Genomic DNA, 11,914 nt, shown 5'->3' with positions numbered 1-11,914 from the left:
GAAGTTACATGTGTATTACCAATCTTCCCTATTAACAAGGAGGAAAGTGAAACACAGAGAGGGTAAGTAGTTTGTGTAAGTAACTGGGTAACCCAGGCCTTCTGAATCCAAGAGCATTTGTGTTAAAACATTATCCCAAATTGTTTTCCTGACTGGAGCTCCCCAGCAATGTACCTCTAAAGGCTCCACCCCTGTCGCACAATGGTTACGGCACCAGCCACATACACTGAGGCTGGCGGGTTTGAACCCGGCCAGGGTCAGATAAACAACAATGACAACTGCAACAAAAAAATAGCCGGGTGTTGTAGCAGGCACCTATAGTCCCAGCTACTTGGGAGGCTGAGGTGAGAGAATCACTTAAGCCCAAGAGTTGGGGGTTGCTATGAGCTGTGACACCACAGCACTCTACTGAGGGCAACATAGTGAGATGCTCTAGGCCAGGGAATGTCTCCATCACCTGCCTACCTCATCATTTTTCATATGGGATCTCTTGAGTCTTTAATCTTCTGAGGACGAGGAGGAGCCAGAATCAGATGAAGACTGCTGGTTCTGTTGTCTGTACCGGCTTCTCTGCTGCACAGAATCTGCTGCAGCCATTTTGCCACCTTTATTCAGGTAACTCTACTTTTCTAGGCTTCGGCGCTAGTGAAGAGGACTCTCTTTTCTCAGTACCTTTATGTTTTGTCAATTAACCTGAAGTTCTCCCTGGAGACACAGAAACATGACTTTTTTCATGTATGATTTGATTGCTGGGGTGTTGGGGAATGCCGAGTTTTTGGTGGCGGAGTTGCAGGAGGTGATGGTCTGTGCCTTCATCCTGGATGTCCTCTTGGCGGCTTCTTTGGTGGTGACTGGGAATGAGATGAAGAGGATGATGAGCTACTCCCAGAAAAAGATGCTGATGAATGCCTTCTTTGGCTTACTGGAGATCTACTCCTTCTATGCCTTGGTGGAGGAGGCATTTGCCTTGGTGGGGTTCTTATTCGAGGAGATGGGCAACTTCTTGGGCTTGGCTGCCTTCTAGGTGAGTATGATCTTGATCGGGATCTATGGTACCGTCCAGGTCAAGTATGAGGAGAGCGAGACATTGTCTGAGATCTGGATGGATGTCACTAATAGAAGTGGCCTCTTGTACTGAAGGTTCTGGGAGCTCTGGAATTTTTTCTTTCTTTTCTGGAACTGAAGAAGGACTCCGGCTCTTGGTTCTGTGACAGGGAGATCGAGAATGCACTGCACTTTCTCTCTCTCCTGACAGGGGATGATCCTTTTCTCGGGGAAGGAGATCTGGATTTGCATCTTCTTGGCCTTCGAGATCTCTCCCTTTTTTCTCTGCTGCTTTCTTTTTCTTCTTTATCCCTCTTTGTCATCATCTTGATTTTTCATAGATGCTCATTTTTCTTGTTCAGTCTGTCTCTGTTTTATTTCTTCTTTCTTCAGTGCTAGGAAAGCAGAGAGATTCCCACGATGTTTTCTTGTGCACTTAGCAGCAGGAGCCACAATTCTCCCATAAATTCTCTGGCATTTTTTTCCATTCAAAAACCCAATCAGGTTGATGTGCATCATTCTGGAGTCTGGATTCTTCACTTCCAGCTGGTCGAATATAAACTCCATCACAACATCATCTTCAAACCCACGGATTTCTGTTACTCACTTTGTTATCCAAGGCTTTATAACCTCCAAATTTACTTTGCTCATGTCCACCTTTTCCCCTAGGCATTCTGCAAACTTCAGCTGCTTCAGTAGTTTCTTCTGTTTGTGGCAGAACCTATTATCCTGTTCTTCACTTGTTCCGTGAAGAATCCCACGTTTCTCTTGCTGCCTCCCTCAGAGATTACTCCCTATCTATGAGAGGTGTCCTTTTTATAAAAATAACCTGTTTTCCTTTGGGTATATACCCAGCAGTGAGATTGCTGGATGAAATAGTTGGTCTACTTTAAGTTCTTTGAGATATCTCCATACGATTTTCCTAAGAGGTTGTACTAGTTTGCAGTCCCACCACCGGTGTACAAGGGTGCCTTTCTCTCTGCATCCACGCCAGCGTCTGTTGTTTTGGAACTTATTAATATTAGCCATTCTTGGTGCAGTTAGGTGATATCTCTTTGTGGTTTGATAGACTCTTTATAAACATACACCTATTTGCTAAAGTCCCACAAGATACAAAGTAATTTCACTTGTATTTTCTCACCCAACAATATTTTGAGATAAGAACTATTTTTTTTTTCATATATACCTTAATGCATTTATGGGATACAATGTGCTGATATCATATAGAATTAGGAATGCTTACATCACACTGGTTAATATATACCTCATCTTGTTTAACTTAATTATTGTGTTAAGACATTTATACTCTATACTAATAGATCTGACAGGTACCCTTGCATAAGAACTATTAGTGTCCTCATCTCATTAATGAAGAAAACTGAGCTTCAGAGAGTTTAAACAGTCTCCCTTTGGAAATTATGGGACCAGAATTCAAACCCAAACTTGTGACTTCAAGTTGCCTAGTCATCTTCTTCCTAATGATCTCTAGGAAGAGGAGTGTAAGGAAAAGAAACCTCAAGGTTTTCGAATCCAAGAAACCTTCAGAATGATGGTAAACAGTGAGAGAAAAGAAGCAAATGGATACAGAAACGGAATAGGGCAAAGGGCATGGGATGCAATAATAGTGATAACAATGGTACTTATCTATAATGCTTTATCTTTTTTCTCCCTATAACAAATAAACAACATAAAATATCTAAAGTGTCTTGAGAAAATAGAAGTTACAAGACTTGCTTCTAAGGACATGATTGTTTTGTCAGTATAAAATTAGAATTGATCATTAAAATGATGTTTTGTAACTATATCAATCAATAGCATATTAGTATAATTTATTCAGCAAATATTCATTGAGTACCTACTATATGCCAGATACTGTACTAAGTGCTGGGTATATAATAAATCATACAAAGGCTCTACTTTTTTGAAGCCTATGTTCTAATGGGGATGGAGTAAATAAGCAAATTAATCAGTATATAGTTCAAATCATGGTGAGCATTAGAAAGGAAATGAAAGAAGATGAAGAATGCTGCTTTAGAATGGGGCAATGACTTCCTGTTTCTGAGTTATTCCATGTGAGATAATGGCCTCCATTTCCATCCGTGTTGCTGCAAAAAGACAAAATTTCATTCTTTTTATGCCTGAGTAGTATTCCATGGTGTGTGTGTATCACATTTTCATTAGCAACCATCCAACTACAACACTTGGGTTGATTACCTACCTTTGCTATTGTGAATAGTGCTGAAATAACTATAAAAGTGAAGGTTTTTTGCAGTGGCTTGTGCCTGTACTCCTAGCACTCTGGGAGGCTGAGGCGGGAGGATTGCTTGAGCTTATGATTTCAAGACCAGCATGACCAAAAGTGAGATCCTGCCTCTAAAAATAGCAGAACATTGTGGTGGGCACCTGTAATCCTAGCTACTTGGAGGCTGAGGCAAAAGAATCGCTTGAGCCCAAGAGTTTGAGGTTGCTGTGAACTAAGACACCACGGCACTCTGAGGGTGTCTTAGTGAGACTCTGTTGCAAAAAAAGAAGTGAAGATTTTTATATAATAACTTCTTTTCCTATTGGTAGATTCCCAGTAGTGGGATTTCTAAATCAAATGACAGTCCATTTTTAGTTCTTTGAGAAATCTTCATGCTGTTTTCCATAGAGGTTGTACCAATTTACATTCCTACTAATGGTGTATAAGCCTTCCCTTTCTTCTGTGTCCTTGCCATCTGTTTTTTTTTTTTTTTCACTTTTTAATAATAGCCATTCTAACTGATGTAAGATGGTATCTCACTGTGGTTTTTAATTTGCATTTCTCTGATGATGAGTGATACCAAACATTTTTTCATGCTTTTTGGCCATTTGTATATTTTCATTTGAAAAATCTCTATTCATGCCCTTTGCCCACTTCTTAATGACTTTTGTTATCAGGTGTCTAGTTGACCCCAACCTGAGACAGTGCCAGCAAGGGAGACGGCGCTGAGGAAAGAACAAAACTTACACCAAACTTAGTGCATAGAACCAGAAGCCTGTAAGGGCATACACTATTCCATGTGCCTGGGGGAGCAGCATGAGAACAATGCAGCATCTGTTCTGTTTCCCGGAGACTTTTTACTGGGTACCTAACACAGTATCCATGCTAGATGCACAGTAGTCAGTAGTCAGCAGTCAAGGTTAAGCATGAGAGAGGGGAGATTACAGCCCCCGGGAAGGTTAAGTAAAGGGTAAATAGGGACATAAGGTGGTGGAACATCTGAAGAGGCCAGGTAATAGTGCAATGAGAAAAGAGAGGGGGGAGAGCAAGTCTTATCTCCTCAAGCAGACATCTCAGCTTCTCTAGCCTAAGCTACTAGTTGATGGTCTCAGCTGCCTGCAGGGATGGTCATGTAGACATTCCCCTGACCTGGCACCTTCAGGAGCCTTTTTCCCTGCAGGGATGGTCATGTAGACATTCCTGGTACCTTCAGGAGCCTTTCTTTTCAATTAGGAGTCCAGGGGTGGCCGGCCTGCAGGCTTTACCCTGGCTTTGGAAGGGTCCATGGGGTATCAGCCTACCCATTCCCACATTTTGTTGTTGTTGTTTGAGTTCCTTGGAGACTCTAGATATCAGTCCTCTGTCATATGCATAGTTTACAAATATTTTTTCCCATTCTTCAGTTGTCTTCTCACTGTGCTGATTATTCTTTTGCTGTACAGAAGCTGTGTAGTTTAAGTCCCATTTTTCTATTTCTGTTTTTCTTGCATTTACTTTTGAGGTCTGAGATGGGACTCAGGTACAGGAGTTTTGAAAAGCTCCTTCAGGATTTTGATGGATAGCCAAGATTGAGACTCCTAGGGAGTCTGCAGTAAGGAAAGACTATGTGTGGATGTGGAGAATTAGTGCAAGTTAATCCTGGCAAGCAGGAGAATCATCTCAAAGAACATTCCCCCACAGAGAAATTTGAGCAGTCTTAATTGCCAGACCTCCTGAGAACACAAAAGCCTTGCTTGCCAAGAAAACTTGGCCCAAGAGGCACGGACTGATAAAATATAAGACTTCTCCATCTTTCTAGCTAGCTCACTTTGATTGAATGTGTAATATGTACATTGCATGCTAAGCACTTCACTAAATGGTCTCATCATATCTTCACAACACTTTCATCCTATGTGTGAGGTAGAACTGTTTTGGAGATGGCCATACTAATCATGGAGAGATTAAGTATCTTATTATACTATTAAGTGGTAGAGCTAGAATTTGAATTTAGGTCTCTCAAATTCTGGAAAGTTTATGTAAGACCTAGTTTGCTGAGTTTCCAAAGTAGCTAGTCTGGTATTTTAAAAAAATATTTTTCCTCTAGAAAAGTGCTCTTGGGTTCTGTTACCAAAAAACTTCCAGAAATAGAGTGAATCTAGAACATTCTAGCAAAACAACAACTTTGGTAGTCATTACCCAGCTATTCATCCCCCACACCCACCCCAGGTAATGCTACAGTTTGTACTCAAGCCACATGACAAGTTCTGGCCAATGAGCTGTGAGTTTGACTATGTACAGCATTTCTAGGCTGGAGCACAAAATTACTATCTCTTCCACACTTATGGGCAATCCTTTAAATAAGGGTTGTTCCATCATCCAGGTCATAAAAGACCACTCAGCTGACAGATGCTAGACAAGTAATAATAGCAAAAAGTAAACCTTTATTGTTTTATAGATCACTGAGATTTGAGAGATTATTTATTGTATAGCATAGCATAGTTTATACAAACTGGATCCTCACTCCTTGAATTTGCCTACGTATGACAAATTTCCAACACTACTTACACTTGGCATATGCTAAAAAAATGTTCATGTGTATATGTTGTGTATGCGTGTGTTTGTATGTGATATATGCGCGTGTTTGTATGTGGGGTGTGTGTGTGTGCTTTATTTTGCTGCTTATATGTCTACTAAAAATGGCAAACCCTGGACAGGCACAGTGGCTCATGCCTATAATCCTGGCTCTCTGAGAGGCTGAGGTGGGAGGATCACTTGAGCTCAGGAGTTTAAGATCAGTCTCAGCAAGAGTGAGACTCATCTCTACCAAAAATAGAAAAATTAGCAGGAGACTGTAGCAGGCACCTATAATCCCAGCTACTTGGGAACCTGAGGTAAGAGAATCGCTTGAACCCAGGAATTTGTGGTTGTTGTGAGCTAGGCTGATGCCCCAGCACTGGAGAAAAAAGTCTATCAATGGAAAATATTCCTCTAGCCTAGATATTCAGATATTTTTATAGTATAAAAGGATGTCAATTATTTGGTTTGACAAGGAAATGAATGAATGAGAAACTAAAGAATAGCCACATTCAAGCCACAGATTCTCTCCTTGGGAGGAAAATGCATATGTGGGCCAACCAAGAGCAAAAGGAAGGTCCTCAAAGAAAAGCCCACACATATTAATGCTGCTATGGGAAAAATAGATTAATTTGTTTAATAAACATTGTCTGAGAAAGCTACTATGTGCCAGGCATTGTCCAAGGTGCTAAAGATAAAATAGTGAACAAAACAGACAAAAATCCCTCCTTTCATAGAGTTTAAATTCCAGTGGAGTGAGGGAAGGTAATGACAGGGTTCTCAAAGCTTGTAATTATACCAGTATAGACTCCCCATTTCTCACAATCTGAACATCCAGCTGAATAAATGAGAAATGTGATCAGCCAACAATCTCCCTTTTACTAAGATTTAGGGTAAAGTCCGAAGCAATATATGTGGTAATCCAACCTATACTCTCTGGAGCCCCAAAATCATTAATTTGGCTTAAACTCTTAATTACTGGGTTTTTTAAATTTCCACTCATAGGAAATAATAGTTCTTTCTTCTTCTGGCTACACCTGGGTTCCTGCCCACTGGCCTAGAGGAAGAAGTGGTGTTGATGTTTTGGTCGCTATATCTGGACCTAAGAAACCCTTCAAACCCTTGAAAACCTCTGAAGATGTAAGAGTACTATTTTTTTTTAATTTTTTAATTTCTTATTTTTAATTTCAGTTTGCTTGTTCATTCTTCTTTGTTTGAAGTACTACTTTTTTGTTCATTTTCTTCTTCCTCTGGCGGTGCTGGCTGTTTTTGATGTTGTTAGTAGAGACAGGGTCTTATCTTACTCTGGCTCACTGCTGCTCATACTGGTCTTGAACCTCTGAGCTCAGACAATCCACCGGCCTCGGCCTCCCACAGCGCTGGGACTACAGGCGTGAGCCACCACATCTGGCCGTAAGAGTACTATTTAAGAGAAGACTACCCCTAGGGCAATTATCCACTCAGGCCAGAGACTCAGGATGTAGATCTTGAAGTCAACGGTAATACCCTCCTTAACTCTAACTGGTCTGTCTGCACAAAAACATACTGCAACTCACAGTCAGCTGTTTGTCTAATGTATCTATTCCAAGGGGAATAAAGATAGGGAGTGACAGCCATACCCCATTTCCTTTATTCCAATAACTATGAGCTGTTGTATATCTGTACCATGTGTATCTTCAAGTGCTGCACAGTCCCGAATGAAGTATGTCAGTTAGCCAATATTGGAGTAAAATATCCGTAACTATCATAGGCTTCAACCAAATATAGGTAGGTACAGACACATAATGCTGGTTAACAAGAGCAGGGAAGTCAGTTCTTTTGCTTCAGGGCTCCTTTCTGATACGGTGTACTATGAGCCAAAATGATGCGGTTACTAATCTGAGACTACACTACAAGGCCAAACCTGGTTAGTAATTCTTACCCTAGTAAAGCACAACAGCAAATGATGGTTGATTGACTGATTGTCAAACACTATTTCTCACTAAAAGAAACCAGGACTGTTTAGAGAAATGGCTGATTTTAGAACTGGGGCAGGAAATCTACAAGATAAATCTGAGATATTGCACCAGAAAATAAAGAAGCTTTCAAAGACAATGGAGTCATGTCAAAAGGACACAGAAGCCAGCCGAAAGGGGCTCACCCATGAGTCACTCTGGGGCAATTTGAGCATTTTTTTAAAAATTATTACATTAGATTGAAATACTTTGTATGTGTGTATGTGTATGTGTACATAAACACATTTATGAATCATTAGTCACCATTACATGTTGCTGGGGCACCAATTCATAATGCTGCAAATTGGTGATAATGCACGTAATGGAGAGGAAGAATCAAGCATTAAAATAAAATGTGGCCCTTGGCAATTTACTTAACCTCTCAGAGTTTGTTTCCTCATTTACAAAATAATGGTGCTAGCAGTGCCTACTTTACAGGAGTGTTTTGAGGATTAAGAAATAATAGCATATGAGATCCCAGGAAATTATAAAGTACTACATGCATGTAAAGGATAACTCTTATTACTATCCTTTATATGCTTGTTTCCAAGTGAAACACATCTCTGAAGATTTATAAGTGCCTGCTTCCATATTGTAATAAGAGGTAAGGAGCAAGTCAACATTCTCAGCCTCTGGTCCAGGGAGCTTACCAAAGGGGTTAAGTGTAGATTCTCTATTCCGACATGGTTCAGAATGAACCCTTGAAACCTGTGCTGGGTTATAATTACTTTAGTTCCTCACTTGCCAGGGATGGTGCATACTCCCTACAGGTCCTTCTAATGATCCAAGCTGAATGTCCCTATGCTCCTCAGGTCCTGCATAACAAGGTCCCTAGTGCTTATCATCACAGGAGAAGAAATCATCCTTCCAAAAGAACTACTAGAGAACCAGGAGCAATGCAATGGTGACTTGTTATCCTACTTTGCTAGGTTAAACAAAAGCTTCTCACAGTACACCCATATGACCAAGTAAGAAAGCATAGAATACATTCTGTCCCTTGTAGGAGGGAGAATCCAGCTTTTACTGTCTTTGAAGAGTTCAGAGATGCTCAAAGAGCCAAATGGATCCCAAATGACCATGGTTGGACAATCTCAGCACCAAATATTGAATGAAGCTACTTAAGGGGAACAATATGTGAGAAGTTGAATCCAGGAATTAGCAAGTTTTTTTCATGACATCCCTGAGAGAGAAATTGGGGACTGTCTTATATCCCTAGTTGTGATTGGCACTTAACCCAATCTAAAGCTTTCCTCCAGAATTTTTCTAAATATAAGTAAAGAATGGCAGGTGTCTGAAGATGAAAACTTTAAGAATTTACAATGGTCTATCTTTTCTCCCTCACAGAGAAAGTCAGTTTTCGGGAAAAGAAAATGCAGTCAATCCACTCAGAAACAAAAACAAGAAACAGAAGACAGACCCTTGATGATGTCTGAGTGTCTGGTTTTCCTAATGTCCTGCTGCATCTTGACCTTCCTCTGCTTTGACTGACTGATACATTCTTGTTTGGCTGGGGCTGGGTTTGAACCCGCCACCCTTGGTATATGGGGCTGGTGCACTACCCATTGAGCCACAGGCGCCGCCTGACTGACTGATACATTCTTGATTCAGCAAACCAAGAAATCCTCCCCCTGCTCAATCCTCAGAAGCTGTATAGATTGGGATTCTGTCACTTAAAACCAAAAATGACTTGGCTAATATGGTATTGGTTGCTCCCAGTTTCACGTGAAACAGAAACAGAATTCAGAAGCCAACTAACTTTTCTATTTCACCTCTGGAACACCTCTCAACCTCTCTGTCTCTGGAATCTTTCTTTCCTCCACATCATTGCCAGAGTGACAATCCTAAAATATCTCTTCTTTGTTAAACATTTCCTGGCTTCCACATCTCCTTCCCCACCACCATCAGGGGGACAGGCACCCACAGTGGCCAGGCACGCAGTAGTTGAGAGTTCAGATGGGATTCCTTTGGCTCACTAGTTGGCCAGATTTGCCAGCCCAGACCCAGTTATGCTACAATAATTGAGCATGCCAATGTCCTGGGTTATTCAATAATTATGTTGAGAGGCTCTAATCATAGGCTACTTGAGCAGCAAATATCTCTATACCTTCAGCTCTGTAAATGAGAATAATCTGCTTATGTGCTAGGGCTTAGCCATTGTTCAGCATTGAACCGTGAAAGGAGTTTGCTCCTGCACTTTCTTTTTCTCCTTCCAGCTGTGTCTTATAAGTTGCTGTCCCTTTAATTTCAGGTTGTCCAGAGAAACAAAAACTCTCCTCTCAGGAGATTATAATCCTTCCAACTGCACACCAGAGACTCGGGGCTCCAATGGCATAGATGTCACCAAAAGAAAAGAAAGAAGGAACCAATTCTCTGACAGACAAAAGAGCTGAGTCTTTGTGACGGAGATAAAGGCCTTTCTGGATCAATAATAACCATTTTCTGGTAAGGAGAAAATGCATGTGGTAACATGGAGGTGACTCTAGTAAATAAAAAGTTGAGAAGGTATTATAGATTTAAATCTATAGCACAGAGTAAGAGAAGAGGTGTGCCATAATAGATAATTGCAGACCCAACCACAGATAAGAAATGGAATTTTCTCCTACTTTATGGTTGGTAGAAATGTTCCAAAATTCTTTGATTGGCACTTTCTTGAATAAGCTTTGGAGACAACAAAGGCAGGCTGGAATTTCTGCCACTTGCTAGAAGAATGGCTTTTGGCAAATTATACACCTCTTAGTGCCTTCCTAACATTTTGTGTAAAATAATAAATTGTGAATATGTGGAATAAAATGCCTACCTTCTAGAATTGTTGAGAGAATTATTTTTTTATTTTCTTTTTAAGACAGAGTCTCACAATGTCACCTTTGGTAGAGTGCTGTAGCGTCACAGCTCACAGAAACCTCAAACTCTGGGGCTTAAGCAATTCTCTTGCCTCAGCCTCCCTAATAGCTGGGACTACAGATGCCTGCCACAATGTCCAGCTATTTTTTTGTTATAGTTGTTGTTGTTGTTTAGCAGCCCTGGTGTATGAGGCCGGCGCCCTACCAATGAAGCTACAGGCGCCAAGCCTTGTTGAGAGAATTAAACAAGATATTACATGGAAGTACTTAACATACACCAAATGCTCAATAATTATTTTCCCATTAAGGTTTCCCTAACACTCTGGAAATCACTAGGATATTAAATTCATCTAGTTCAACTCTCTCACTTTTGCAGATATTTTCTGGACGTATTTTATTAAGCACATTTGTATATAAATTTCTACGAAGATGATGTTTTGAGCTATAATAGTCAGTGATCCTCAGATTTTACCCTGGAACCATATGAACTTTCCACAGAACCCCAAGACAGGAAAAGGTTCTATTCAATGCAAAATGGCAGCTGCTCAGAGTTTTGTGGTCTCCGTAAAGGCCTATCCATACCAAATCTATTCTGAAAACCAAAGGCAGGCCAAAGAGCTAGAAAAGAAGTAAAGTTATTGGCAAAAGATTTTTTAAAGTTCAATTGAAAAATCCTACTTTGTAATATCTTGATTTGTGTTTCATTACTAATGATTATGGCTGCGTATGCAAGATGTATCTCACTCTGTTTATGCACGTAACACAGGAAATGCTGAGATATATATTCAGATCAAATCTGTTTACATTTAGTTTTAGATTTGGGGGTAGGTTGATTTGGTGATTAATTAAGATACAGAAAAATCTGTCCATGGAGGTATGGGAAATAAGAGAAATTCACAAAACAATCATTTTTCAGTTTAGAGGAGGAAATGGAGAGATTTGTGTTAAAAACTATTTGCTATATTCTCTGCAGTGTTGTCCTTAGAAAGCAGTAATGTTCCATGTGCCCCACATCCTGGAGGTCTTTCCCTATGTCACTAAACTAAGATCAAGGTGGTACAAAGTGATGGTGGTGAAAGCTAAAAGGCTTCAGATCGATGCGGGCTCAGGTCAGCCTCAACAGCTTGCTGTTAAGGTATTAAAAAAGACAGAAGTAAGATAAACATTAGTGACTCCAATTCAATAGCTTTTCAATAGCAGCTAAAGCCTTCTTCCATCAATGGTTATGAGGTTTGGTTTTT

The 11,914-nt window shown here is 40.4% G+C and overlaps 1 protein-coding gene and 1 pseudogene across 5 annotated transcripts in view; one reads left to right on the top strand and one right to left on the bottom strand.

Annotated features, from left to right (window-relative positions):
- Positions 1 to 11,914, top strand: part of LOC128562617 (acyl-coenzyme A synthetase ACSM4, mitochondrial) — a 45,896-nt gene continuing 33,982 nt past the window's right edge. For 3 of the 5 annotated variants that reach the window (XM_053557764.1, XM_053557760.1, XM_053557761.1), the window contains exons 1-2: positions 1 to 62; positions 10,082 to 10,275. The gene's annotated coding sequence lies outside the window, so the exon portion shown is untranslated. Of the gene's footprint in view, positions 63 to 480; positions 616 to 905; positions 1,025 to 10,081; positions 10,276 to 11,914 lie in introns of those variants that run through there. The other 2 variants (XM_053557762.1, XM_053557763.1) reach the window with 2 other exon arrangements.
- Positions 499 to 4,476, bottom strand: LOC128562028 (serine/arginine repetitive matrix protein 1-like; annotated as a pseudogene).

This window comes from Nycticebus coucang, chromosome 12 (genome assembly GCF_027406575.1).
Source record: "Nycticebus coucang isolate mNycCou1 chromosome 12, mNycCou1.pri, whole genome shotgun sequence".
NCBI classification, from domain to species: domain Eukaryota; kingdom Metazoa; phylum Chordata; class Mammalia; order Primates; family Lorisidae; genus Nycticebus; species Nycticebus coucang.
The sequence above is the reverse complement of the archived record's forward strand: the minus strand, read 5'-3'. Positions and strand labels throughout refer to the sequence as shown.